Source organism: Adiantum capillus-veneris, chromosome 5, assembly GCF_014529385.1.
Source record: "Adiantum capillus-veneris isolate H3 chromosome 5, ASM1452938v2, whole genome shotgun sequence".
Lineage (NCBI taxonomy): Eukaryota > Viridiplantae > Streptophyta > Polypodiopsida > Polypodiales > Pteridaceae > Adiantum > Adiantum capillus-veneris.
The window spans coordinates 37202346-37227879 of NC_140935.1; the positions used below are offsets into that span (position 1 = coordinate 37202346).

Sequence of the window (25534 nt, forward strand, 5' to 3'; positions counted from 1 at the left end):
ACGTATTTTGTCTGGTGTGGGCTTACGGTAATCTGCAGAAAGAGATAATCAACTAAGAGTGGGTTAAGGATGTACGAGAGTGGGCTTAGGGTGTACATGATTTGTAAAAAAAAAAGTACTTAGCTAGGCCTGGAGTGGTGACCGAACGTGGTTGCAGTGGTGGCTCAACCAGTGGTCGCTTATGGTGTGCGACAGTTATCCTGCATGGCACTTTCAAGCAGTCAATACCACCAAAAGACAGAGAGAGAAAGGGCTTGTCCGGATTAGGAGAGCAGGGTGTGTGTGCTTCAATGGTTTGCTGTTGAGTCTGCAAGCGGCTCCTTTGAGTCTGCATGGACGAGGGAATTAATGGGTGGTGAAGGATGCATGAGATGAAGATAGAGAGAGAAACAGACAGATATCCAATGGTTGGTATTGCTTGCAGTGAAGTGGTTGGATGAGAGCGAGATATGGGAGGATTTTCTGGTCGTCCACTCGATGAGAAGGGTGGTTGAATACGATCAAAGAGCAACAGTGAAAGTGTGGTCTGCACGAGAGTGAGAGAGAGAGAGAGAGAGAGAGAGAGAGAGAGAGAGAGAGAGAGAGAGAGAGAGAGAGAGAGAGAGAGAGAGAGAGAGAGAGAGAGAGAGTAAAACATGCAATGTGTTTGTGGCCGCCAGTAGACAAGAGAGAGAAACTGCATGAAACTGAACGTGTGTGTGTGTAGCTAGGAGTTGAAGCCAAAGGGTTTTGGTGGAGTGGTGGCCACAGAAGAAAACTGTAGGTGGTTGACAGATGCAAGGTGGGCGCCACTGAAAGAGAGAGGTAACTACTCGGGTGCAGAGAAAGCATGGCGAGAGTGGGTGAAGCCCGGTGAACCTGGAAGTGGTCTCGACCAGCTTGCATGGAGAACACACGGAGTGGTTGGTGGCCCGACTAAAAGAGAGACACGGAGTGGGACTGGCGTCTGCAAAGGAGGGATAGAGAGAGATCGAGGGTGGCGGGTGGTTGTGTAGCTGCTGCCAGTCGGCAGTAGATGATAGGGAAAAAGAGAGTGGTATATATATATATATATATATATATATTAATGGTGGTTGGCAGCAGGAGTCGAGAGAACTGTCTGTGTGTGGGTGTGCCGCCATTTGGCCAGAGAGAGAGATTGAAATTGTTGTGGTTGGCAGCTACGAAGAGGTGGTAGAGAGAGGATGATTGCAGGCCATGCCTCTATGGCTGCAAAATGGGAAGTGATTCCTCATGCTGTCTTGATTGCTAATAGTTGAATTCTGCATGGCGATGGTTACAAAGTAGGGGGTGAGAGCGAGACGAGCTGAGTCGTTGGTAGTTTTGGTCACGTGCCAGAAGAGAAGACGTTGGTGCCGCTGGGAAAGAGTACAGAGAGGGCGACAGAATGTTGCAGATTTGGTGCATGGAATTAGGTGATAAAAGTGGTAACGTTTGGTCGAGAGCTGCATGCAAATCCTAAGGTTGTGTTGCGTCATTCTAATGGGGTGAGGTTAGGTAGATGGCTCATCGACCGGGGTTACAATATATAGGTTGACTACAGTCGCTTACGACACTAGGATGGTGCCACAGGTTGTGTAGCAATGATAATCATGTGATAGTTAACCTATAAGCGTGTGGAGGACAATAAGTTGAAAACAATACTGCGTCCAATGTTGATCGTGGTTTCCGGGTGGTGGATGGTGGTTGCGTACCAATTGCAGAGAGGGTGGCATAGTGCATGCTCGACACAGCCGAGCTATAGAGGGCGACAAGGAAGAAAATGTTGGTTTTAAAGGAATGGTTTCTCACGAGTTAAACTCGTCTATTATCTGTTTGAGCATCAAGCTACACAGAGTTAATGCTTCTTCTTTGAGCCTTTTGAGCAGCACTCACCTTGCTTACTCCTACCCGAATCTATCTAGTGTTTCTTCTCACACACACACATACATATCCGTATATCATATTCAAGAAAATAATTTCCATAGTCAGATGTGATCGCTCTACTATATTAAAAGAGTTTACGTCAATACAATTGAAAATTAATTACTTTGTTAACATTTTTTTGTTAGGAAATAAGACGTAGCTAAATAGGTAATTGAGTAGATTACTTAATGGAGAGAGACAGATTTACATACACGAGATTATAGAGTAGAGAGAGAGAGAGAGTACACACGATATACGTGGTTCACCCAATGTGGGCTACGTCCACGGAAAAGCAGCCACTCAATGGCTTTAGTACTTCAAAACAAGAAGTAGTTTACAAAGGGATTATACCCTTAATGGAGCTCCCGCCTTGCTTCACTCTCACCACCTCACACTCACCTTGTTGCATCAACTTCACACTATGAAATGTGTGTAGAAATGGACTTCTTTTATAGGCCAAAAGGGCTGCCCTTTCTTATGAGAGACAGCCATGTGTAGCCGCCCTTGTGCGAATAAGTCCAAATCGGACCCTCCAATCCGCCCATGTGTGGCCGCCCTTGAGAAGACAAGTCCGATTTTGAATTCGGCCACCGGCCATTGACTTCCGACCACCGGCCACCGGCCAACCAACCGGTTGTTTTCCGGCCGCCGTCCGGCCATAATATTCCGGCAAAAAAGAATATTCCGGCGAAAAAAAAACTTGGGGGCCTCCGTCCCCGAGGCCTTTAAAGTTGCCCCTGATTCTTGTCCGTGAAAATTTTGGTTTCCGGTGAGTGATTTTCGTTCACGCACGATGGCTTCTCCTCGTAATGGGGGCTTTACAAATGTGCGCTTTTACCACATAAAATTACAAGGGTAAATCAGGCTCCATACTTAACAATCTCCCACTTGGAGACTGATCTCCAAACCAAACCTGTGACTGTATGCATATGGAACTTTAGACATATAGGCTATCTCCTCTTGTGTCTTTGGACACATATCCTTCGTTAGTTTAAAATGACCAGCCAAAGGTGTAGAAACTGGTTTTGCATTTTGCATTGCAAACCTTTCTAGTACCTTCTTGATATAATCTTCTTGAGATAGCTTTATTGTCTTCTTCGTCCTGTCCCTTGATATTTTCATACCAAGTATCCTCTTTGCAGCACCCAAATCTTTCATTGAAAAAGATTTGGACAGCTCCTCTTTTAGGTCTTTGATGTCCTGCATGTTAGCACTTGCAATCAACATGTCATCAACATACAACATTAGGATGATGAATTTTCCATCTCCCAAATTCTTCGTGTAGACGTAGTGATCCGAGTTGCATTTTATGAATCCATCATCCAACATCCATCGATCAAACTTCAAGTACCATTGTCTTGATGCTTGCTTTAAACCATACAAGCTCTTCTTTAATCTGCAAACCATTTTCTCCTTACCTTTTACTTCATACCCCTTTGGTTGAAGCATGTAGATTTCCTCCTCTAAGTCACCGTGAGGGAATGCTGTATTTACATCCATTTGCTCGAGATTTAGATCATGAGCAGCCACAAGGCTTAAGACAAGCCTAATTGAGTTCATTTTTACAACAGGAGAAAATATTTCATTGAAGTCAATACCTTTCTTTTGAGAAAAACCTTTTACCACAAGCCTAGACTTGTACCTTTTCTTCCCACCTTCTTCTTCCTTTAGCTTGTACACCCATTTTTTTTGAAGTGCCCGCTTATCTTTAGGCAGCTCAACCAACTCCCATGTTTGGTTGCAATGTAGTGAGTCCATCTCCACTTGCATGCTCTTCGTCCATTCTTCTTTGGATTCATGTTGCATAGCTTCTTCATATGATTCTGGCTCTCCAGAATCTGAGATCAAGAGATGGTTGAAGGAAGGAACAAACCTTTCTGGAGGTCTACTTGCTCTTGTAGATCTTTGGGGAATAGGTTGAGGCTCCTCATTTGGTTGACGTTGTTGCACATTGTCACCATTTGCAGTCCTTGAGTCTTCACCGTCCTCAAGCTCCATATACTCATCACCTGTTTCTTTTGTTTTTTTTCTTTCCAAGTAATCTTTGTACATATTTTGTTCGTTAAAAATTACATCCCTACTCCTTAAGATTTTACCATCTTCAGGATTCCATAGGCGATACCCTAAGTCTCCTTCTCCATAGCCAATGAAGAAACACTTTTTGGACTTTGCATCTAACTTTGATCTTAGGCTTCTATCTATGTGCATGCATGAAAGCCTCACACCCAAACACTTTGAGAAATGCATAATTCACCGGTTTACCTATCCATGCCTCTTTTGGAACTCCCCCATCCAATGCCGTTGAGGGTGACCGATTGATTAAGTAAACAGATGTACTTACAGCTTCCGCCCAAAGCTCAAGCGGTAGGCCTGCATGTAGCCGCATGCTTTGTGCTCATTCCATGATTGTCTTGTTCATCCTTTCCAAAATCCCATTTTGTTGAGGTGTCCTTGGGGTTGTCCTTTACCTCCGAATGCCATTGCTAGCACAAAAGCTTGGCTGCAATATTCGCCTCCATTGTCGGATCTGAGGCATTTAACCTTGGTACCTGTTTCATTCTCCACAAAGGATTTCCACCTTTGAAATATGGAAAATACATCGGATTTATTCTTCATGACATAAATCCATGTTTTTCTAGTTGCATCGTCTATAAATGTTACATAGTACAATGAGCCACCAAGTGATGGTGTACTTGCAGGACCCCAAACATCAAAATGAACCAACTCAAGTTTTTTATTTTTTCTTTCATTTCCTGATTTTTGAAATTTTACCCTCTTTTGTTTACCATAAACACAATCTTCACAGAACTCTAAGTCCACTTCTTTCAAACCTGGTAGAAGCTTCTTTGTTTAATTGAAGGATTTGCATTCCTTTGGCACTCATATGTCCAAGTCGGTAGTGCCACACCGCACGGTCAACTTCTGTACTTGTTGCACAAGCTGAAGGTTGCGTGCTAACAGTACACAAGTAAAGTGTACCTACTTTTTCACCCTTGGCAACCACCAAAGATCCCTTTGAGATCTTTCACCGTTTGTTATCGAATGCAATGTTGTGACCTTCATCGTCCAATTGTCCTGTAGAGATCAAATTTTTGCGAAGAGAAGGAACATGCCTAACATCTTTAAGCTTCCATTCATTTCCGTTAGCAGTTTTGACAGAAACTGTACCTTTGCCGACAATCTCACAAGCTTCATCATCTCCCAAGTATACATACCCAAAATTACCTTTGGTGTAGTCTTGGAAATTTTGCTTGTGTGGTGTCGCATGGAATGAAGCCCCGGAATCTACTATCCAGGAATTAGACACATTGTCTGATGAGAGAATTAGAGCATCTTGCTCTACTTTACCTGCCACATTGGCATCCGATGTTGGCTTGTTGTCTTGAGACTCTGTCTCCTTCTTCTTCTTGGACCAGCAATCCTTCTTGACGTGGCCCTTCTTGCCGCAATTCCAACATTCAAGAATTGACTTTGTGTGTGACTTGCTCCGCCTTGAGCGATCACGACCCTTTTGGTTTTTGAACCTCTCCTTAAGCCTTCCTCTTGTTTCCACTGATAGTGCAACACTTGATGATTCTCCTGTGCTTCTCCTTCGCATTTCCTCGCTTAGGAGAACACCCACAACATCATCAAACTTAAGAGTATTTGTGCTAGAGATAGAATTACTTACAGCCATCACAAGGCTGTCCCAACTATTCGGTAGAGATGATAGTATAAGGAGAGCTCTCACTTCATCATCGAAATTGATTTTCACTGATCGAAGTTGACTTATGTTTGTGTTAAAGTCATTTAGGTGTTCTGCAACTGAACCATTCTCTGCCATCTTTAGATTGAACAAGCGCTTCATAAGAAATACCTTATTGGATGCCGATGGTTTCTCGTAGAAGTCATCAAGTGACTTCATCAAGTCCTCCATGGTCTTCATCTCCGAAACATTGAAGGCCACCGTTGACGCTAAGCTTAACCGGATTGTTCCCAGTGCCTTTCGATCAAGGACAATCCATGCTTCATCTGCCATTGTTGCGGGCTTCTTCGCAAGACCGCCTAGTGGCAAATAGAGGTCCTTCTGGTAGAGATAGTCTTCAATTTGCATCTTCCAATGCTGGTAGTTTTTGCCGTTGAACTTCTCAATCTTGAGCTTCCCTTCCTCCGCCATAACTCCAACTCAATTCAAGGAATCCTTTCCTTGAGATAATTTAGCTACGAGCAAACCTTGCTCTGATACCAGTTGTTAGGAAATAAGACATAGCTAAATAGATAATTGAGTAGATTACTTAATGGAGAGAGACAGATTTACATACACGAGATTATAGAGTAGAGAGAGAGAGAGAGAGTACACACGATATACGTGGTTCACCCAATGTGGGCTACGTCCACGGGAAAGCAGCCACTCAATGGCTTTAGTACTTCAAAACAAGAAGTAGTTTACAAAGGGATTATACCCTTAATGGAGCTCCCGCCTTGCTTCACTCTCACCACCTCACACTCACCTTGTTGCATCAACTTCACACTATGAAATGTGTGTAGAAATGGCCTCCTTTTATAGGCCAAAAGGGCTGCCCTCTCTTATGAGAGACAGCCATGTGTAGCCGTCCTTGTGCGAATAAGTCCAAATCGGACCCTCCAATCCGCCCATGTGTGGCCGCCCTTGAGAAGACAAGTCCGCTTTTGAATTCGGCCACCGGCCACCGCCATTGACTTCCGACCACCGGCCATCGGCCATTGACTACCGGCCACCGGCCAACTGACCGGTTGTTTTCCGACCACTTTTCGGCTGCCGTCCGGCCATAATATTCTGGCGAAAAAGAAAACTCGGGGGCCTCCGCCCCCGAGGCCTTTAAAGTTGCCCCTGATTCTTGTCCGTGAAAATTTTGGTTTCCGGTGCGTGATTTTCCTTCACGCACGATGGCTTCTCCTCATAATGGGGGCCTTACAAATGTGCGCTTTTACCACATAAAATTACAAGGGTAAATCAGGCTCCATACTTAACATTTTTACCCTTTATAAGCACATAAGATTTTATTTTTTTTTCCTTCTTATTCATGTTTACTTGTTAACATCACAAATTCTACAGGGGCTACTATTAATTATGTCTCCAAATAATAATCTTTTAAGTATGTTTTTTTTTGTTGAAAAAAACAATACACCGTGCAAGAAAAAAAATTTGAAATAAATTAACACTTAAGAAGAAATTGACTTAGCTCTTGCACTCAAAGCTCTCCATAGCTTTACTTATATTTGAAGGATCGTTCCTAGAGCTCTGATACCACTGCTACGAACAGAAGGCATGGTTGCCCTGCAAAATACGTAAATAACATGTTGCAATCCATGAAAGCACAAATCGGCATACTTGGCACAAACCCATAGTGTGTATGCAATGCCGTACTCGAACAGATAGAGAGACAGAGTGGTAGAGAGAGAAAAGATACCTGCAGGCGCACCTCCTAAAGTGGAGTGCTACGCCGGCACGATGAGAGATAAGAGAAGAGGAGAGAAGAACAGACACGAGCACTGCGTGTAATCTCCCCCCGTGCAAGAGTGGCCATTTCCCTCTTGCACATATTTAATTTATAGATTCTTGAATGGTCAAAGTGAGTACAGATTGGCCGGCCAGTCATAAATGGCCAAAGCTCATAAAGAGCACTTGAATAATCAAATATACATAAAATATAATATGCTTTTGCATAATCTATTATCTGCTAATGCTTTTGCCACCTGTCAGCTGCAGTAAATGGATAAATATCTATTCCATAACAATATCATCTATTAGTTGAGTTTAGTACTCTACATGGTCAGGGCCTCCTGCTTTGGTCTCCAACTAGACCACGTCCCAAAATTCATGTCTCTACCCCAATTGTTTGTTGTTGATGCACAAATTGGCTTATTAATTACTTAAACACTTGCCATTTTTGGGTAATGATAAGTGATCCATCAATACAAATTTTGGGCGTTTGATTTAACTACAACATTTAGAATTGAAGCTCAATTCATGGATTATAATGATACAAACATCATCTCCATCAAATGGCACAAGCTAAAAAGGGAAGAGATAATTGCGAGATTCAAATTCAAGTGGTCCATTACCTAGATGTTGTGGTGGTCCTTACATGGAAGCAACAACTTAAATTCAATGATTTGTTTGAAGGCCTAGTACAGTAACTATATTCAATGTGAAAAAAATACAACATGTTTGCGATGGAAGAACATCCATTAGAGGGTGTGTAACCCCAAAACCTAGCGAACCTTCAAAATCCTGAAACAACCAATAGAACACCCTTCCATACTTTGATAGATTAGGGACGGGTTGATGAAGAAAAGATCAATCATGGAAGAATGAGTGCATAATCTCATCCCAAAATTGTGCCTAGCTTAGCTTTCCAGAATTTTGCTCATCAAAGTGTACTGTTTGTCCAATTCGATGCTGTAACTACACATTATTGAAACATTAAAGCTAAAACATTTGGAGGCCCTTCAAATATATTGTTTTAAAGACTCATGGATTGCTTTACATCAAATTTATCTTGCTACCCCTGATGACAAGCTGCTTAATCCCAGCCCATAAACATGAAACCTAATGTATATTAGAGCTCAAATACAACCTGGATGTAACCAATTGCTCTTGCTAAATAGTCCATACATGCCTCTCTCTCTCTCGCACACATACACACAATCTTTTGGGTGTATCTTTGGTTCCTTTTATAAAGTGGATATTCATTCAAGAGTGGAAATGATAAGAGAGCTAGCATGCAAAGTAGAGAGAAAATTTATTCATTTTAGCCTCCATGAAATTCTAAAGAATAATTTTGGAATACAAAATCTCCATCTAAAAAAGGAAAGGATTCATCGTTGACCATAAAGAAAGCTACAAAATCCAAGAGCTCAAAGTCATGAGGGATTTGTGGGGGATTTTCTAAAGATTAACGTATAGTACCACGTAAATTTACAAGACACGATTAGGTCATAAAAGTGTGGGAAGTTGCTCTTTTTCTCTTTGATAATGGTTCCACCCACAATTTCATCTCTATGGAGCTAGCTGAAAAGCTAGGAGTGCTACCAAAATTTATGAGTGTGATGAACATACCAACACCTTCCACTTGTAATATTCACACTCTAGAAACAAAATAATTATTCCCTAAAGCAGGAAGAACCCATATTGCATCATATTGAGGGTCCTAATTCCGTGATAAGGTAGGTAGAGGACAACCACCACCAAAAGCACACTATTATATGTACATGACACCATCCATTTCCATCATCCAAAGCCATGTTGGTAAGTCCTCTAGAAAACGTTATTAATTTTTCCATGGAATAAAAAAGGCATGCTAACTCTATCATTCACACCAATAGGATGCAAGCAACTTCCTAGATGATAACAATGAGACTAGATCAAGCTGTAACAAAATTGCTAGCTTGAGGTAAGTTTATTGCGAGAGTTGGACTGTAGAGTAGTGCAACTGTAGAGTGGTACTGTTACAATAGACAATATAGTAGGATCTAATCTTGGTGATGAATACACAAATCGTGGCTCTTTAAACAATATTGGGAGTGTTTTTTTTTATAGGTTTCCACCTCCCAATGTGACTTCCTTGAGTACAATCAATAGTGAGTAAGCACATCCGAATGAGGTAGATAGTGAAACACACCCATTGCTTCTAATATACTAGCATGTTATCTATACATGTCCATGGCGTTGCTCCCATAATTCAACTCCATGTCTAAATTGACATTGATGACAAGATCATGAACGATCCTTACTTGGGCAACTGTGAAAGCAACTCTACAAGGATTTCCGTCCCAAGGCAAGCAATTCGAGAAGGGGAAGGAATTTTTATGAGTGATAAAAAGTCTTTTTCTATACAAAAAATCTTTAATTGAATATTCTTTTATGCTTGCGGGTGACAAACTCCTCTCATCTATCAAAGTTTCTCTCCTTCTTACCTTTTTAGAGGAGGCATGTTGGCGCATGTTTTTCCCCTTGCAAAGCTTGAAATTCTCAAAATAAAGCCTCCTCCAATAAAGATTGTGAGTCTCTTCCGAGGTACCATTGGCAAGCATAAATCACAAGAGAAGAGGAACCGGAAGACTTATAGGTTATGATGAGACAATGGATGTGCTAGGATTAGATGGGCAAGAGTATAGATTCAAGAATCAAGAATCATAGAGAAGATCACTTGAGGAAAGAGACTGAGAAATATAGAGTTTCTAATCGAGAAATAACGTAGAAATTTGGAATGATGGTGGAAGGATGGGATAACATTATAAAGGAAGAAGTCTATTGCCTTCGAAATAAGTTGAAGAAGTTTGAGAGGCATATACCCCTATCTCACAGCTAGAGGCTCCGTGCGTTCCCGGCTACTCTACAAACTTCTCGACAACGTCTTAAGGTTTTAAGGTTGACGTTCCTACTAGCTGGTGGGATATGTGGTGGCAAGGCTGCCAAGAAAATGGTCGTAATGCCTCCAGTGGTGGTAAGAGGAGTCAACCAACTTAGAGGCACATTCCAGAAACTTTGTTAAGTTGCAAAGGGTTGTTGTTGAGCTAGCACACGAGGAGCTTTACTCATTCGGTGCGCCAGTCATGAGTGGTGACTAGTTCAAATGGAACTTTGGTTAACGTGAATTTTTTTTGAAAAGCATAAGGCTCTCGCAATTGTTGCGGCCCAGGAATTGTAGGTATGTTGGACATCGAGAAAATCCCCGGTCGCAAACCCTTGTCACGGATTTTGACCATTGTTGGGCAACAAAGAGCGATGCTCCTTTCTTTAGAACTTGGAAATCAATCTAAGTTTGCTGGAGGTCTTAGAGTTATTGGCTCAGAAACGTGGCTTACGTATAATCAGAAAGTATGTGAAAAGTTGGAGGGGCTAGTTGGAAGAGGTTCGGGATGATTGGGTGGAGGCTTGCAACTCCCTTTAAATTAAACCCTACATGTGAAAAATATGCATAAGAACAAAACCCTACATGTGAAATATACCTTTCTTGATGAGAAAAAATTAAATGCCTAATATTAAGGCACTCCAATCCCGTATAGCCGGAGCCGTGTGAATCGCATGGCACTGTGAAGGTGAAGCGTCGCTATATTAGTTGGGTAATCGGGAATCGATTCCAGGGGCCCGGCCATCCTGCTTTATGACATAATAGTAAGCCATCCTGCTTTCCTGCTTTATGACATAATACTAAGCCATGCGCAATATTCTTATTCCTGCACGCGGCAGCATCGAGCCCTGCAGGCCTTGTAATACAGCTACTAGCTGTGCATGGGACGTTGTTGCTGTGACCGGACCGGGCATCGATTCGCCTACATATTATTAATATTCCTACTCTAATGCGTCGAGTACGACCTGCACTAGCTGCTGCTGCTGCTGAGGGCCGCGGCGCCAGCTCGCTATAAATAGGAGGCCCAGCCAGCTCCTTCTGATCATCATCATCACCTGCCTCTCCTTCTCCTTTGTTTTTGCGTTACGCATCAAGATGGCGGATCTGGAGGAGCTGTGACTCGAGAGGACTGCCGCATCCCTTCAAGAGTACGAAATACAAGGCAAAGTCCTCTACAACTCCACCACCAAGACGGAGACCTTCGATATCCTGGTGCCGGAGGTGGGTCGCACCTGAGACCGACATCCACGGCAACGTTCAGGTGCAAGGCAGCATTGAGCCGGGGGCCCAGGCATTCAAGTGCCGCGGCACCTCCACCGGCCTCTCCATCACCTTCTACACTTCCGCAGGCGTGCCCAACAAGTGGCTTATCGCCAGCCCTGTGCCCGGCTTCACCGACGGGGTGCGCTACCAGGGCATTGGCACCTGGGCCTAATTATAATTAGATGTATCCATCAAAGTATAATGCTGCTACTGCCACTAGTTGTTATGCAGAGCAGCAGCTTTGCCGCCCTTATAACTACTGTGGAGCAGCTTGACGTTGTGCTACTCTAAGCCCACCAGCCGCCTACCTACGGTCTCTCTCTCTCTCTCTCTCTCTCTCTCTCTCTCTCTCTCTCTCTCTCTCTCTCTCTCTCTCTCAGACGCACACACACACAGAGGCTATGTGTTTTATCTCTCGTTTTTTTTTAACAAAGTGCACATTTAGTCTCGAGAGTGGAATCTTTAAAAGATCATAGCAATCTTCATTCATCTAAATAAGTATCCATGGTAGTCTAAGGAATACTCTCTCTCTCTCTCTCTCTCTCTCTCAGTCTTACTCATTGCATTGCTTACCACTGTCTTTATCTCTTGATTCACAGCCTTGAGATCAAGACTCGTTAGATAGATCAAGTTGATCTCTTGGGATTGATCTTATGATGTTAACTAGTGTGCCTTTATTGGTTTCGGAGGGTTTTGAAATCTAGGGAGGCGACGAGCTGACAACGGATACAGGCATGGCTTGGATGTGTTTGTGTGCATGAGAGAGAGAGAGAGAGAGAGAGAGAGAGAGAGAAATTCTATGGAAGCAGAGGAGTGAGAGAGAGCTTCAAGTGAAGAAGGAAAAGAAAGAATCGACGTGAAAGCAAAAAAGAGAACTGACCTACCTTTGGAGTTTGTTCTAACAATCCCCTCTATGTATGTGGGTATTTGAGAGAGAGACAGAGAGATAGAGAGTAAGAGAGAGCTTCAAGTGAAGAACCAAAAAGGGAGAACTGACGTAAAAGAAAAAGAGAGAAGTGACCTGTATTTCGAGATTGAACGCATAGGATAGGTATGCCAAAAAGAATCCAAAATACGAAGTATTGGTATGTACCTGAATATCGTGTCGTTGCTTAATCTCGAGACATTGTACCACGTCTCCTTGAAGCTCCCTCATAATCTCAATGAACTTGCACCATGATTGAAATTAGGAGTTACTCGATGTTTTAAGTAAAAATATTTTCAAATTATATAGATAGTAGATGCAAAGGGATGCATTAGGTGCATGGGATGCTCCTCACCCAATTTCCATAAACCGTAGCGAATGTGCCCTTCCCCCGCATACTTTGTTTTCTCCTCCAGTGTTGGAGGGGTGCTTTATGATTCTCCTGTAGTGTTGGAGGGACCTTTGTGTTTTAGATACTGTAATTGCGCGAAGTGAAAAATTCATCACCTTTAGTAGGTCGGTTGTTGTTGCTGGCTGCACTCGCTCTTCAACAAAATTTCTCTTTGCTAAACTCACCTGGCCGGCCTTGCTCTAATCTCTATAAGTACTTTGAATACAATATATGAGTAGGCACTAGGCAATGCCAATTATAGATGGAGAAGGGCTTGTGGTATGCTTTTTTTAAACATAGTTGACATTTACCCTTGCGATCGGTTGCTTGCAGTGCTGAAGATTGCAACAGTCCCTACTTCTTCTTGTCAAAAATTGTGCATTGATGTTGTTGCAGCCAATACAACTGGTGATTGTGTGTCTTGAGTGCTACACGGTGTACCCGGTCACTCACAAGCCCATAGGACTGCACCAATATAGTATTTTGTCACACAGAGCTATTGCAGCTTCTTTCGTTGTTGTGGCTGCATCTAATACTCTATCACTCACACTAGGTTTGCTGCACTCTGCTAAATACAAAGGGTCTGTAATAACAAAATCATGAGGTTTTAAGAAGATATCTCTTTTGCTTGGTGTTCTAGTCAGAGATTCTGCATTCAAGGTTGGCGTTCGGTTCTCTGTATACATATTCTCTAAAATAGGCAACTTCTCTAACATACTACCAACTACTACAATTGTTGTCAAGTTTTGTGTTGGTAATCTATCCCACGTATGGAAATCCCCAATAAGTGCAGTTTCAAACCCTTCAAGTGCTAAGAATTCTGACGTTGCAGAAGCAAGAGCTTCCAATGATATGAGTTTCACTGCCTTAGCTCCTACACGATCATGCAACGAGGCTTCTTCTTTAAAGGATTTTGACTTGGTTTCTAAAGACCATCTTAACCATCTCAGTAGCAAGGTTCTGCTCAGCGAGCACTTTAGTAGCTCCTTCGAGAGTTACCACTGCATGAGCTGTGTTGTCGAACACTTTGCTATAATGAATATTGTCCTGAAAGCTAGTTGCTTTGGAAGAGCTGGATGGAGGAGACTCAGACAAGAAACTAGTAGGTGGAGGTTGCCTTAATTGGCCAGTTAGCAAAAGATTAGAATCATCTACATTATTCGATTTAGAACAAATTTATTTATTGAGGCGTTTTAAGAGGGTAACCAATCATGACCTATGAATATGCTTGTGTGAAGGTCTTCGTCCTCTAACTATCTCTATCAGTCAATGTGTAGTTTGGACCCAGTCTGAATGCATATCTTTGACCAACACTGTTTCATCGGAAATCTGTAAGATATATTTTGTTGTGGTTTTAGCAAGTTAACAAGCTTTCAACCCGACAAAGTCAATTTTGTTGCATAGGAAAAATATTTACAATTCATGTTGAGTCATTTGGATTGATTGACATAAAGCTACACAGAACGGAGTCAATGTACGTAGAGATGCTCTCCTGATAAGAAGAAGCATTCTCATGGTCTTCAAAATTGTTGTAGAGCGGTTGAGTAAGTTTATGTAGAACCAGAAAGGTGGAGCTCCTTGAGAGAGACGAGCAACAGCAACGGCATCGGAAGGAGAAAGAGATGACCAGTAGAAACAGATGCGAGCTGGTGAGAAGTTGCTGCCTTCATACGTCACTATGATTTTGCTGCCTGAAGTGGCAGTGGCGTCTGTGACTATGCTTTTAATTTGGCGCTACCATCTATGCTTTTGCTGGCCAATCGGAGACTCTTAGGATATCAAGGTAAAAAATTTATTCTTTCTTCTCTTCTCTTCTTTGCACTCTTCTGTCTCTCTCTCTCTCTCTTTATATATATATATATATATATATATATATATATATATATATATATATAAAGACACACACATGAAAACACTTACGCACGTGCACGCATGCACACACATATGCATGTATCCATATGCATTTATCATAGACATAGCCACAGACACAATGACAAACAACATGGATCAAGGTATGTTAATGAGCAAAGATCAATGGATTTAAAATACGTATACAACAAATTTAGAAATGCAAAAGCAGCACAGGAGCTGAACAAAGAGACACACATCATATCAAAATAGAGTGTCATGTTATACAAATGTCATGGCATAAAATGTAGTTAGTGATTCAAAACTTGATCATGAGAAAGATGAATCGACCATCTTGGTCATCACTGCTGCCTGTATTTGACCCTCTAGCCCTCTTGGACCGTGATCCAATGTTCAATGCATGCTCGTATGACGGACCAGTGGCCTACATCTACATAGTGTGGATGTCTGAGTAAGCATCCAAGATGGATATCCATGGCAACATCTAGGTGTAAAGAAATAATGATTGAAGCTCCCATGCATTCAAGTGCCACAACACATCCGTCGTCCTAAGAGGATCTTGTTGCCCTCATGAGCTATATATACCATTATAATTGTGCAGCAGTTTGTTGTATTCTAGGCACACCAAGTTATATATGCTGGTTTCTAAATAAAACAAGGATATTTAAAAAAACAAAGCACCTCTCCCTCTCTCTCTCTCTCTCTCTCTCTCTCTCTCTCTCTCTCTCTCTCTCTCTCTCTCTCTCTCTCTCTCAACCCTCAATGATTTGTTTGAAAGCCTAGTACAGTAACTATGATAAAATTGAAAAAAATACAACATGTTTGCGATGGAAGAACATATATTAGAAGGTGTGTAACCCCAAAACCTAGTGAACCTTCAAAATTCCTTAAACAACCAATAGAACACCCTTCCATGCTTTGATAGATTAGGGAGGGGTTGATGAAGAAAAGATCAATCATCGGAGAATGAGTGGATAATCTCATCCCAAAATTGTGCCCAACTTAACTTTGCAGATTTTTGCTGATCAAAGTGTACTGTTTGTCCAATTCGATGCTATAACTACACATTATTGAACAATTAAAGCTAAAACATTTGGAGGCCCTTCAAATTTATTGTTATAAAGACTCATGGGTTGCTTTACATCAAATTTATCTTGCTACCCTTGATGACAAGCTGCTTAATCCCAGCCCATAAACATGAAACCTTATGTATGTTAGAGCTAAATTACAACCTGGATGTCACCAATTGCTCTTGCTAAGTAGTCCATACATGCCTCTCTCTCTCTCTCTCTCTCTCTCTCTCTCTCTCTCTCTCTCTCTCTCTCTCTCTCTCTCTCTCTCGTACACACACATACACAAACACACACACACACACACAATATTTTGTGTGTATCTTTGGTTCTTTTTATAAAGTGGATATTCATTCAAGAGTGGAAATGATAAGAGAGCTAGCATGCAAAGCAGAGAGAAAATTTATTCATTTTAGCCTCCATGAAATTCTAAAGAATAAGTTTGGAGTACAAAATCTCCTTCTAAAAAAGGGAAGGATTCATCATGGGCCATAAAGAAAGCTACGCAATCCAAGAGCTCAAATTCATGGGGGATTTGTGGGGGATTTTCTAAAGATTAACGTATAGTACCACGTAAATGTACAAGAGATGATCAGGTCATAGAAGGGTGGGAAGTTGCTCTTTTTTTCTTTGATAATGGTTCCACCCACAATTTCATCTCTATGGAGCTAGCTCAAAAGCTAGGAGTGGTACCAAAATTTATGAGTGTGATGAACATACCAACACCTTCCACTTGTAATATTCACACTCTAGAAACGAAATAATTATTCCCTAAAGCAAGAAGAACCCATATTGCATCATATTGAGGGTCCTAATTCCGTGATAAGGTAGGTAGAGGACAACCACCACCAAAAGCACACTATTATATGTACATGACACCATCCATTTCCATCATCCAAAGCCATGTTGGTAAGTCCTCTAGAAAACGTTATTAATTTTTCCATGGAAAGAAAAAGGTCTGCTAACTCTATCATTCACACCAATAGGATGCAAGCAACTTCCTAGATGATAACAATGAGACTAGATCAAGCTGTAACAAAATTGCTAGCTTGAGGTAAGTTTATTGCGAGAGTTGGACTGTAGAGTAGTGCAACTGTAGATTGGTAATGTTACAATAGATTATATAGTAGGATCTAGTCTTGGTGATGAATACACAAATCGTGGCTCTTTAAACAATATTGGGAGTGTTTTTTTTATAGGTTTCCACATCCCAATGTGACTTCCTTGAGTACAATCAATAGTGGGTAAGCACATCCGAATGAGGTAGACAGTCATAGACAGTCAAACACACTCATTGCTTCTAATATACTAGGTTTCCACATCCCAATGTGACTTCCTTGAGTACAATCAATAGTGGGTAAGCACATCCGAATGAGGTAGACAGTCATAGACAGTCAAACACACTCATTGCTTCTAATATACTAGCATGTTTTCTATACATGTCCATGGCGTTGCTCCCAAAATTCAACTCCATGTCTAAATTGACATTGATGACAAGATCATGAACGATCCTTACTTGGGCAACTGTGAAAGCAACTCTACAAGGATTTCCGTCCCAAGGCAAGCAATTCGAGAAGGGGAAGGAATTGTTATGAGTGATAAAAAGTCTTTTTCTATAGACAAAATCTTTAATTGAATATTCTTGTATGCTTGCGGGTGAAAAACACCTCTCATCTATCAAAGTTTCTCTCCTTCTTACATTATTAGATGAGGCATGTAGGCACCTGTTTTTCCCCTTGCAAAGCTTGAAATTCTCAAAATAAAGCCTCCTCCAATATAGATTGTGAGTCTCTTGCGAGGTACCATTGGCAAGCATGAATAACAAGAGAAGAGGAACCGGAAGACTTATAGGTTATGATGAGACAATGCATGTGCTAGGATTAGATTGGCTTGAGGCAAGAGACTGAGAAATACAGAGCTTCCAATCGCGAAATAACATAGAAATTTGCAATGATGGTGAAAGGATGGGATAACATTATAAAGGAAGAAGTCTATTGCCTTCGAAATAAGCTGAAGAAGTTTGAGAGGCATATACCCCTATGTCACAACTAGAGGCTCCGTGCGTTCCCGGCTACTCTACAAACTTCTCGACAACGTCTTAAGCTTTTAAGGTTGACGTTCCTACTAGCTGGTGGGATATGTGGTGGCAAGGCTGCCAAGAAAGTGGTCATAATGCCTCCAGTGGTGGTAAGAGGAGTCAACCAACTTATAGGCACATTCGAGAAACTTTGTTAAGTTGCAAAGGGTTGTTGTTAAGCTAGCACACGAGGAGCTTTACTCATTCGGTGGCCCAGTCATGAGTGTTGACTAGACTAAATGCAATTTTGGTTAACGTGATTTTTTTTTGAAAAGCATAAGGCTCTCGCAATTGTTGCGGTCCAAGAATTGTAGGTAAGCTGGACATCGAGAAAATCCCCGGTCGCAAACCCTTGTCACGGATTTTGACCATTGTTGGGCAACAAAGAGCGATGCTCCTTTTTTTAGAACTTGGAAATCAATCTAAGTTTGCTAAAGGTCTTAGAGTTATTGGCTCGGAAACGTGGCTTACTTATAATTAGAAAGTATGTGAAAAGTTGGAGGGGCTAGTTGGAAGAACGCTCCAAAGCTCCAAAGTTCGGGATGATTGGGTGGAGGCTTGCAACTCCCTTTAAATTTAACCCTACTTGTGAAAAATATGCATAAGAACAAAACCCTACATGTGAAATATACTTTCTTGATGAGAAAAAATTAAATGCCTAATATTAAGGCACTCCAATCCCGTATAGCCGGAGCCGTGTGAATCGCATGGCACTGTGAAGGTGAAGCGTCGCTATATTATTTGGGTAATCGGGAATCGATTCCAGGGCCCGGCCATCCTGCTTTATGACATAATAGTAAGCCATCCTGCTTTCCTGCTTTCCTGCTTTATGACATAATACTAAGCCATGCGCAATATTCTTATTCCCGCACGCGGCAGCATCGAGCCCTGCAGGCTTTGTAATACAGCTACTAGCTGTGCATGCGACGTTGTTGCTGTGACCGGAGCGGGCATCGATTCGCTTACATATTATTAATATTCCTACTCTAATGCGTCGAGTACGACCTGCACTAGCTGCTGCTGCTGCTCAGGGTCGCGGCGCCAGCTCTCTATAAATAGGAGGCCCACCCAGCCCTTCTGATCATCATCATCACCTGCCTCTCCTTCTCCTTTGTTTTTGCGTTAAGCATCAAGATGGCGCAGCGGCTGAAGTACAAGTTGCTTATCGCCAGCCCTGTGCCCGGCTTCACCGATGGGGTGCGCTACAAGGGCATTGGCACCTGGGCCTAATTATAATTAGATGTATCCATCAATGTACAATGCTGCTACTGCCACTAGTTGTTATGCAGAGCAGCAGCTTTGCCGCCCTTATAACTACTGTGGAGGAGCTTGACGTTGTGCTACTCTAAGCGCACCCGCCGCCTACCTACGGTCGTTTCTAAACAAATTAAGGTTCTTGGCGTGAAAGAAAACCAAAGGTCTTACTCTCTCTCTCACACACACACCGGCTATGTGTTTTATCTCTCGTTTTTTTTACAAAGTGGACATTCAGTCTTGAGAGTAGAATCTTTAAAAGATCATAGCAATCTTCATTCATCTAGTCTAAGGAATTCTCTCTCTCTCTCTCTCTCTCTCTCTCTCTCTCTCTCTCTCAGTCTTACTCATTGCATTGCCTACCACTGTCTTTATCTGTTGATTAACAGCCTTGAGATCAAGACTCGTCAGATAGATCAAGTTGATCTCTTGGGATTGCTCTTATGATGATAACTAGTGTGCCCATGATTGGTTTCGGAGGGTTTTGAAATCTAGGGAGGTGACGAGCTGACAACGGATACAGACATGCCTTGGATGTGTTTGTGTGCATGTGTGTGTGTGTGTGTGTGTGTGAGAGAGAGAGAGAGAGAGAGAGAGAGAGAGAGAGAGAGAGAGAGAGAGAGAAATTCAAGTGAGAAGAGGAGTAAGAGAGAGCTTCAAGTGAAGAAGGAAAAGAGAGAATCGACGTGAAAGCAAAAGAGAGAAGTGTCTACCTTTGGAGTATGTTCTAACAATCCCCTCTATGTATGTGGGTATTTGAGAGAGAGAGAGAGAGAGAGAGAGAGAGTAAGAGAGAGCTTCAAGTGAAGAAAGGAAAAGGGAGAACTAAAGTGAAAGAAAAAGAGAGAAGTGACCTGTATTTCGAGCTTGAACGCATAGGGTAGGTATGCCAAAAAGAATCCAAAATACGAAGTATTGGTATGTACCTGAATATCGTGTCGTTGCTTAATCTCGGGACTTTGTACCATGTCTCCTTGAAGCTGCCTCAAAATCTCAATGAACTTGTGCCATGATTGAAATTAGGAGTTACTTGATGTTTTAAGTAAAAATATTTTCAAATTATATAGATAGTAGATGCAAAGGGATGCATTAGGTGCATGGGATGCTCCTCACCCAGTTTCCATAAACCGTAGCGAATGTGCCCTTCCCCCGCATACTTTGTTTTCTCCTCCAGTGTTGGAGGGGTACTTTATGATTCTCCTATAGTGTTGGAGGGACCTTTGTGTTTTAGATACTGTAATTGCGCGAAGTGAAAAATTCATTACCTTTAGTAGGTCGATTGTTGTTGCTGGCTTCACTCTTTCTTCAACAAAATTTCTCTTTGCTAAACTCACTTGGCCGGCCTTGCTCTGATCTCTATATGTACTTTGAATACAATATATGAGTAGGCACTAGGCAATGCCAATTATAGATGGAGAAGGGCGTGTGGTATGCTTTTTTTAAACATAGTTGACATTTACCCTTGCGATCGATTGCTTGCAGTGCTGAAGATGGCAACAATCGCTGCTTCTTCTTGTCAACAATTGTGCGTTGATGTTGTTGCAGCCAATACAACTGGTGATCGTGTCTCTTGAGTGCTACACGGTGTACCCGGTCACTCACAAGCCCACAGGACTGCACCGATATAGCATTTTGTCACACAGAGCTATTGCAGCTTCTTTCGTTGTTGTGGCTGCATCTAATACTCTATCACTCACACCAGGTTTGCTGCACTCTGCTAAATACAAAGGGTGTGTAATAAGAAAATCATGAGGTTTAAAGAAGATATCTCTTTTGCTTGGTGTGCTAGTCAGAGATTCTGCATTCAAGGTTGGCGTTGGGTTCTGTGGATACATGTTCTGTATAATAGGCAACTTCTCTAAAATACTACCAACTACAACAATTGTTGTCGAGTTTTGTGTTGGTAATGTATCCACGTATGGAAATCCCCAATAAGTGCACTTTCAAACCCTTCAAGTGCTAAGAATTTTGATGTTGTAGAAGCAAGAGCTCCCAATGCTATGCGTTTCACTGCCATAGCTCCTACACAGTCATGCAACGAGGCTTCTTCCTTAAAGGATTTTGACATGGTTTCTAAAGACCAGATTAACCATCTCAGTAGCAAGGTTCTGCTCAGCTAGCACTTTAGTAGCTCCTTCGCGAGTTACCACTACATGAGCTGTGTTATCGAAGACTTTGCTATAATGAAAATTGTCCTGAAAGCTAGTAGCTTTGGAAGAGCTGGATGGAGGAGACTCAGACAAGAAACTAGTAGGTGGAGGTTGCCTTAAGTGGCCAGATAGCAAAAAATTAGAATCATCTAAATTATTCGATTTAGAAAAAATTTATTTATTGAGGCGTTTTAAGAGGGTAGCCAATGACCTATGAATATGCTTGTGGGAAGGTCTTCGTCCTCCAACTAGCTCTATCAGTCAATGTGCAGTTTGGACCCAGTCTGAATACACATCTTTGACCAACATTGTTTCATCTGAAATCTGTAAGATTTGTTTTGTTGTGGTTTTAGCTAGTCAACAAGCTTTCAACCCGACAAAGTCAGCTTTGTTGCACAAGAAAAATATTTACAATTCATGTTGAGTCATTTGGATTGGTTGAAATAAAGCTACACAGAACGGAGTCAATGTAGGTAGAGATGCTCTCCTGATAAGAAGAAGCATTCTCCTGGTCCTCAAATTAATTGTTGTAGAGCGATTGAGTAAGTTTATGTAGAACCAAAAAGGTGGAGCGCCTTGAGAGAGACGAGCAACATCAACGGCATCGGAAGGAGAAAGAGATGATCAGTAGAAACAGATGCGAGCTAGTGAGAAGTTGCTGCGTTTATATGTCACTATGATTTTGTTGTCGGGTGTGGCATTGGCGTTTGTGCCTGTGCTTTTAATTTGGCAGAACCATCTATGCTTTTGCTGGCCAATCGGATGATGCCAAGTGGCATGGCCACCCTTGCGTGCTTTTTTGTGAGACTCTTTAAAGGATATCAAGGTAAAAAAAATTTTCTTTCTTCTCTTCTCTTACTCTTTCTTCTCTTCTCTTCTTTGTACTTCTCTCTCTCTCTCTCTCTCTCTCTCTCTCTCTCTATATATATATATATATATATAAATACACACACATGAACACACTTACTCACGTGCACGCATACACACACACACATATGCATGTATCCATATGCGTTTATCATAGACATAGCCACAGACACAATGACAAACAACATGGATCAAGGTATGTTAATGAGCAAAGATCAATGGATTTAAAATACAACATATTTAGAAATGCAAAAGCAGCACAGGAGCTGAACAAAGTGACAAACATCATATCAAAATAGAGTGTCATGTTATACAAATTTCCTGGCATAAAATGTAGTTAGTGATTCAAAACTTGATCATGAGAAAGATAAATCGACCATCTTGGTGATCACTGCTGCCTCTACTTGACCCGCTAGCCCTCTTGGACCGTGATCCAATGTTCAATGCATGCTCGTATGATAGACGAGTGGCCTACATCTACATAGTGTGGATGTCTGAGTAAGCATCAAAGACGGATATCCATGGCAACATCTAGGTGTAAAGCACTAATGATTGGAGGTCCCATGCATTCAAGTGCCACAACACATCGATCGTCCTAAGAGGATCTTTTTGCCCTCATGAGCTATATATACCCTTATAATTGTGGAGTTGTTTGTTGTATTCTAGGCACACCAAGCTATATATGCTGGTTTCTAAATAAAACAAGGATAATTAAAAAAACAAAGCACCTCTCTCTCTCTCTCTCTCTCTCTCTCTCTCTCTCTCAACCCTCAATATCATCTATTAGTTGAGTTTAGTACTCTACATGGTCAAGGCCTCCTGCTTTGGTCTCCAACTACATCACGTCCCAAAATTCATGCCTCTACCCCAATTGTTTGTTGCTGATGCACAAATTGGCTTATGAATTACTTAAACACTTGCCATTTTTGGGTAATGGTAAGTGATCCATCAATACAAAATTTGGGCGTTTGATGTAACTACAACATTCAGAATTGAAGCTCAATTCATGGATTATAATGATACAAACATCATCTCCATCAAATGGCACAAGCTAAAAAGGGCTGAGATAATTACTAGATTCAAATTCAAGTGGTCCATTACCTAGATGTTGTGGTAGTTACATGGAAGCAACAACTTAAATTCAATGATTTGTTTGAAAGCCTAGTACAGTAACTATAATCAATGTGAAAAAAATACAACATGTTTGCGATGGGTGTGTAAGCCCAAAATCTAGCGAACCTTCAAAATTCCTGAAACAACCAATAGAACACCCTTCCATGCTTTGATACATTAGGGAGGGGTTGATGAAGAAAAGATGAACCATGGAAGAATGAGTGCATAATCTCATCCCAAAATTGTGCACAACGTAACTTTCCAGATTTTTGCTCATCAAAGTGTACTGTTTGTCCAATTCAATGCTATAACTACACATTATTGAACAATTAAAACTAAAAAATTTGGAGGCCCTTCAAATATATTGTTATAAAGACTCATGGGTTGCTTTACTTCAAATTCTACCCCTGATGACAAGTTGCTTAATCCCAGCCCATAAACATGAAACCTTATGTATATTAGAGCTAAAATACAACCTGGATGCACCAATTGCTCTTGCTAAATAGTCCATACATGCCTCTCTCTCTCTCTCTCTCTCTCTCTCACACACACACACACACACACACACACACACACACACACACACAATCTTTTGGGTGTATCTTTGGTTCTTTTTATAAAGTGGATATTCATTCAAGAGTGGAAATGATAAGAGAGCTAGCATGCAAAGCAGAGAGAAAATTTATTTATTTTAGCCTCCATGAAATTCTAAAGAATAAGTTTGGAGTACAAAATGTCGTTCTAAAAAAGGGAAGGATTGATTATGGACCATAAAGAAAGCTACAAAATCCAAGAGCTCAAAGTCATGGGGGATTTGTGGGGGATTCTCTAAAGATTAACGTATAGTACTACGTAAATGTACAAGAGACGATCAGGTCATAAAAGGGTGGGAAGTTGCATTTACAAAAAAAAAAGGTTTTGTATTTAGTGATATATAATGGGAAATATGTGAACGTAGGCAATGTCTTCTTATTTGTACTAGGTAATTACTTGGGTCAAAAGTACATTAGGAAAAATGTGATCCCCAAAAGGACCCTTTAGCTTAAGGGGTGATTATGCATTGAAAAACATGAGGAGGGTGGTGGCCATAACTATACCCTCTAAAAAGTAGAAAGGGAGTAGAGGGAAGGGGTGGGGTCCACCATTCTTTCCTTTCAACATAAAATAATTCTCATTTGCACCCTCCAAAAACTTTGAATATATCATATGGTAAAAAAAACTAATTTTTGCCAACAAATGACCATTTTCTCAGCCATCTCTCTCCAAAGTCACCCGTTTATTTAAACCCATCCTCTCTCTTTACAAAATCCCCCGTAGTCCTCTCTCTCCAAGCTCTCCATAGTTGCAACAACTTCGAAACTTTGTTGAAGTAGTTAAAGTAGCTGGCATCAAAGGATAAGAAGCTATGTATACATGCGAAATCCACTGAGTCATCAGAGGAGTCATGCACAACTCGTAGTGCCCCAGTGATGGGCCAGAAGCTCTAAAGAGACACAACCACTAGAGGTAGTAAAGGTTAAACAGGTGAAGCATTTAACCTAGGTTTTATACTCCACTTGAGATCATCTCATACAGAGGGATTGGCTTTAAAGTTGTCTTAGTTGGACAATTGATGGGAAGTTAGGCATCCACAAGTAGCATTCTAGAGTTACCCTTAGTTTCATGGATTGGTAGAAAAGGCAAATGGAATGCCTTGTAAAATCGTCCCTAAGTAGGGTAGTAGAAATCTTGGTATTGCGATAAGCATTTTTCCATAGCACTATGGGTGTCTCTTGAGAATGCCTTCTAGAACATCACTTGGGTACAGTCATTTTAAGCTTCTGTATGGCAAGGAGGCCATTTTACCAATTGAAGTGTAATTAACAAGCTTGAGAGTCCTAAATAGAGAAAGTGACAACATGAAGAAACAATTAAACAAATGAATACTTGATCTAGAATGCTTGGATCTAGGCAGAGATGATGCCATTAACTACTACACCACCTACAAAACTCAAAACACCTAAAATTTGACTAAACACTCACTCTACTGGTGGAAGGAATGCTAGTTCTCAGATATGACAATCTTTTTGGCACATGCAAGGATACAAGTTCATGCCAAGATGGGAAGACACCTAGATCATTTTGTAGTAACACTCCAATTGCACCTATCGATTACCAAATGTAAACGGCAAGATCCACAAAACTAGAGTCAATGGATGGCGCCTAAACCAATATTTTGAAAGGTTTGACCCCATTAGGGTAAATATGAATCCCAAAAGAGCCTTGTAAGGATTCC

At 41.4% G+C, this 25534-nt stretch overlaps 1 protein-coding gene and 1 long non-coding RNA gene across 2 annotated transcripts in view; both read left to right on the forward strand.

The window, feature by feature from the left end:
* Window positions 1-25534, forward strand: part of LOC147457155 (uncharacterized) — a 150896-nt gene that overhangs the window by 82863 nt on the left and 42499 nt on the right. The window lies entirely within an intron of this gene.
* Window positions 11327-23769, forward strand: LOC147457157 (uncharacterized). Its single transcript, XR_015188086.1, has 3 exons — window positions 11327-11856; window positions 13193-14642; window positions 20612-23769. It is a non-coding gene; the product is annotated as an uncharacterized LOC147457157 (long non-coding RNA).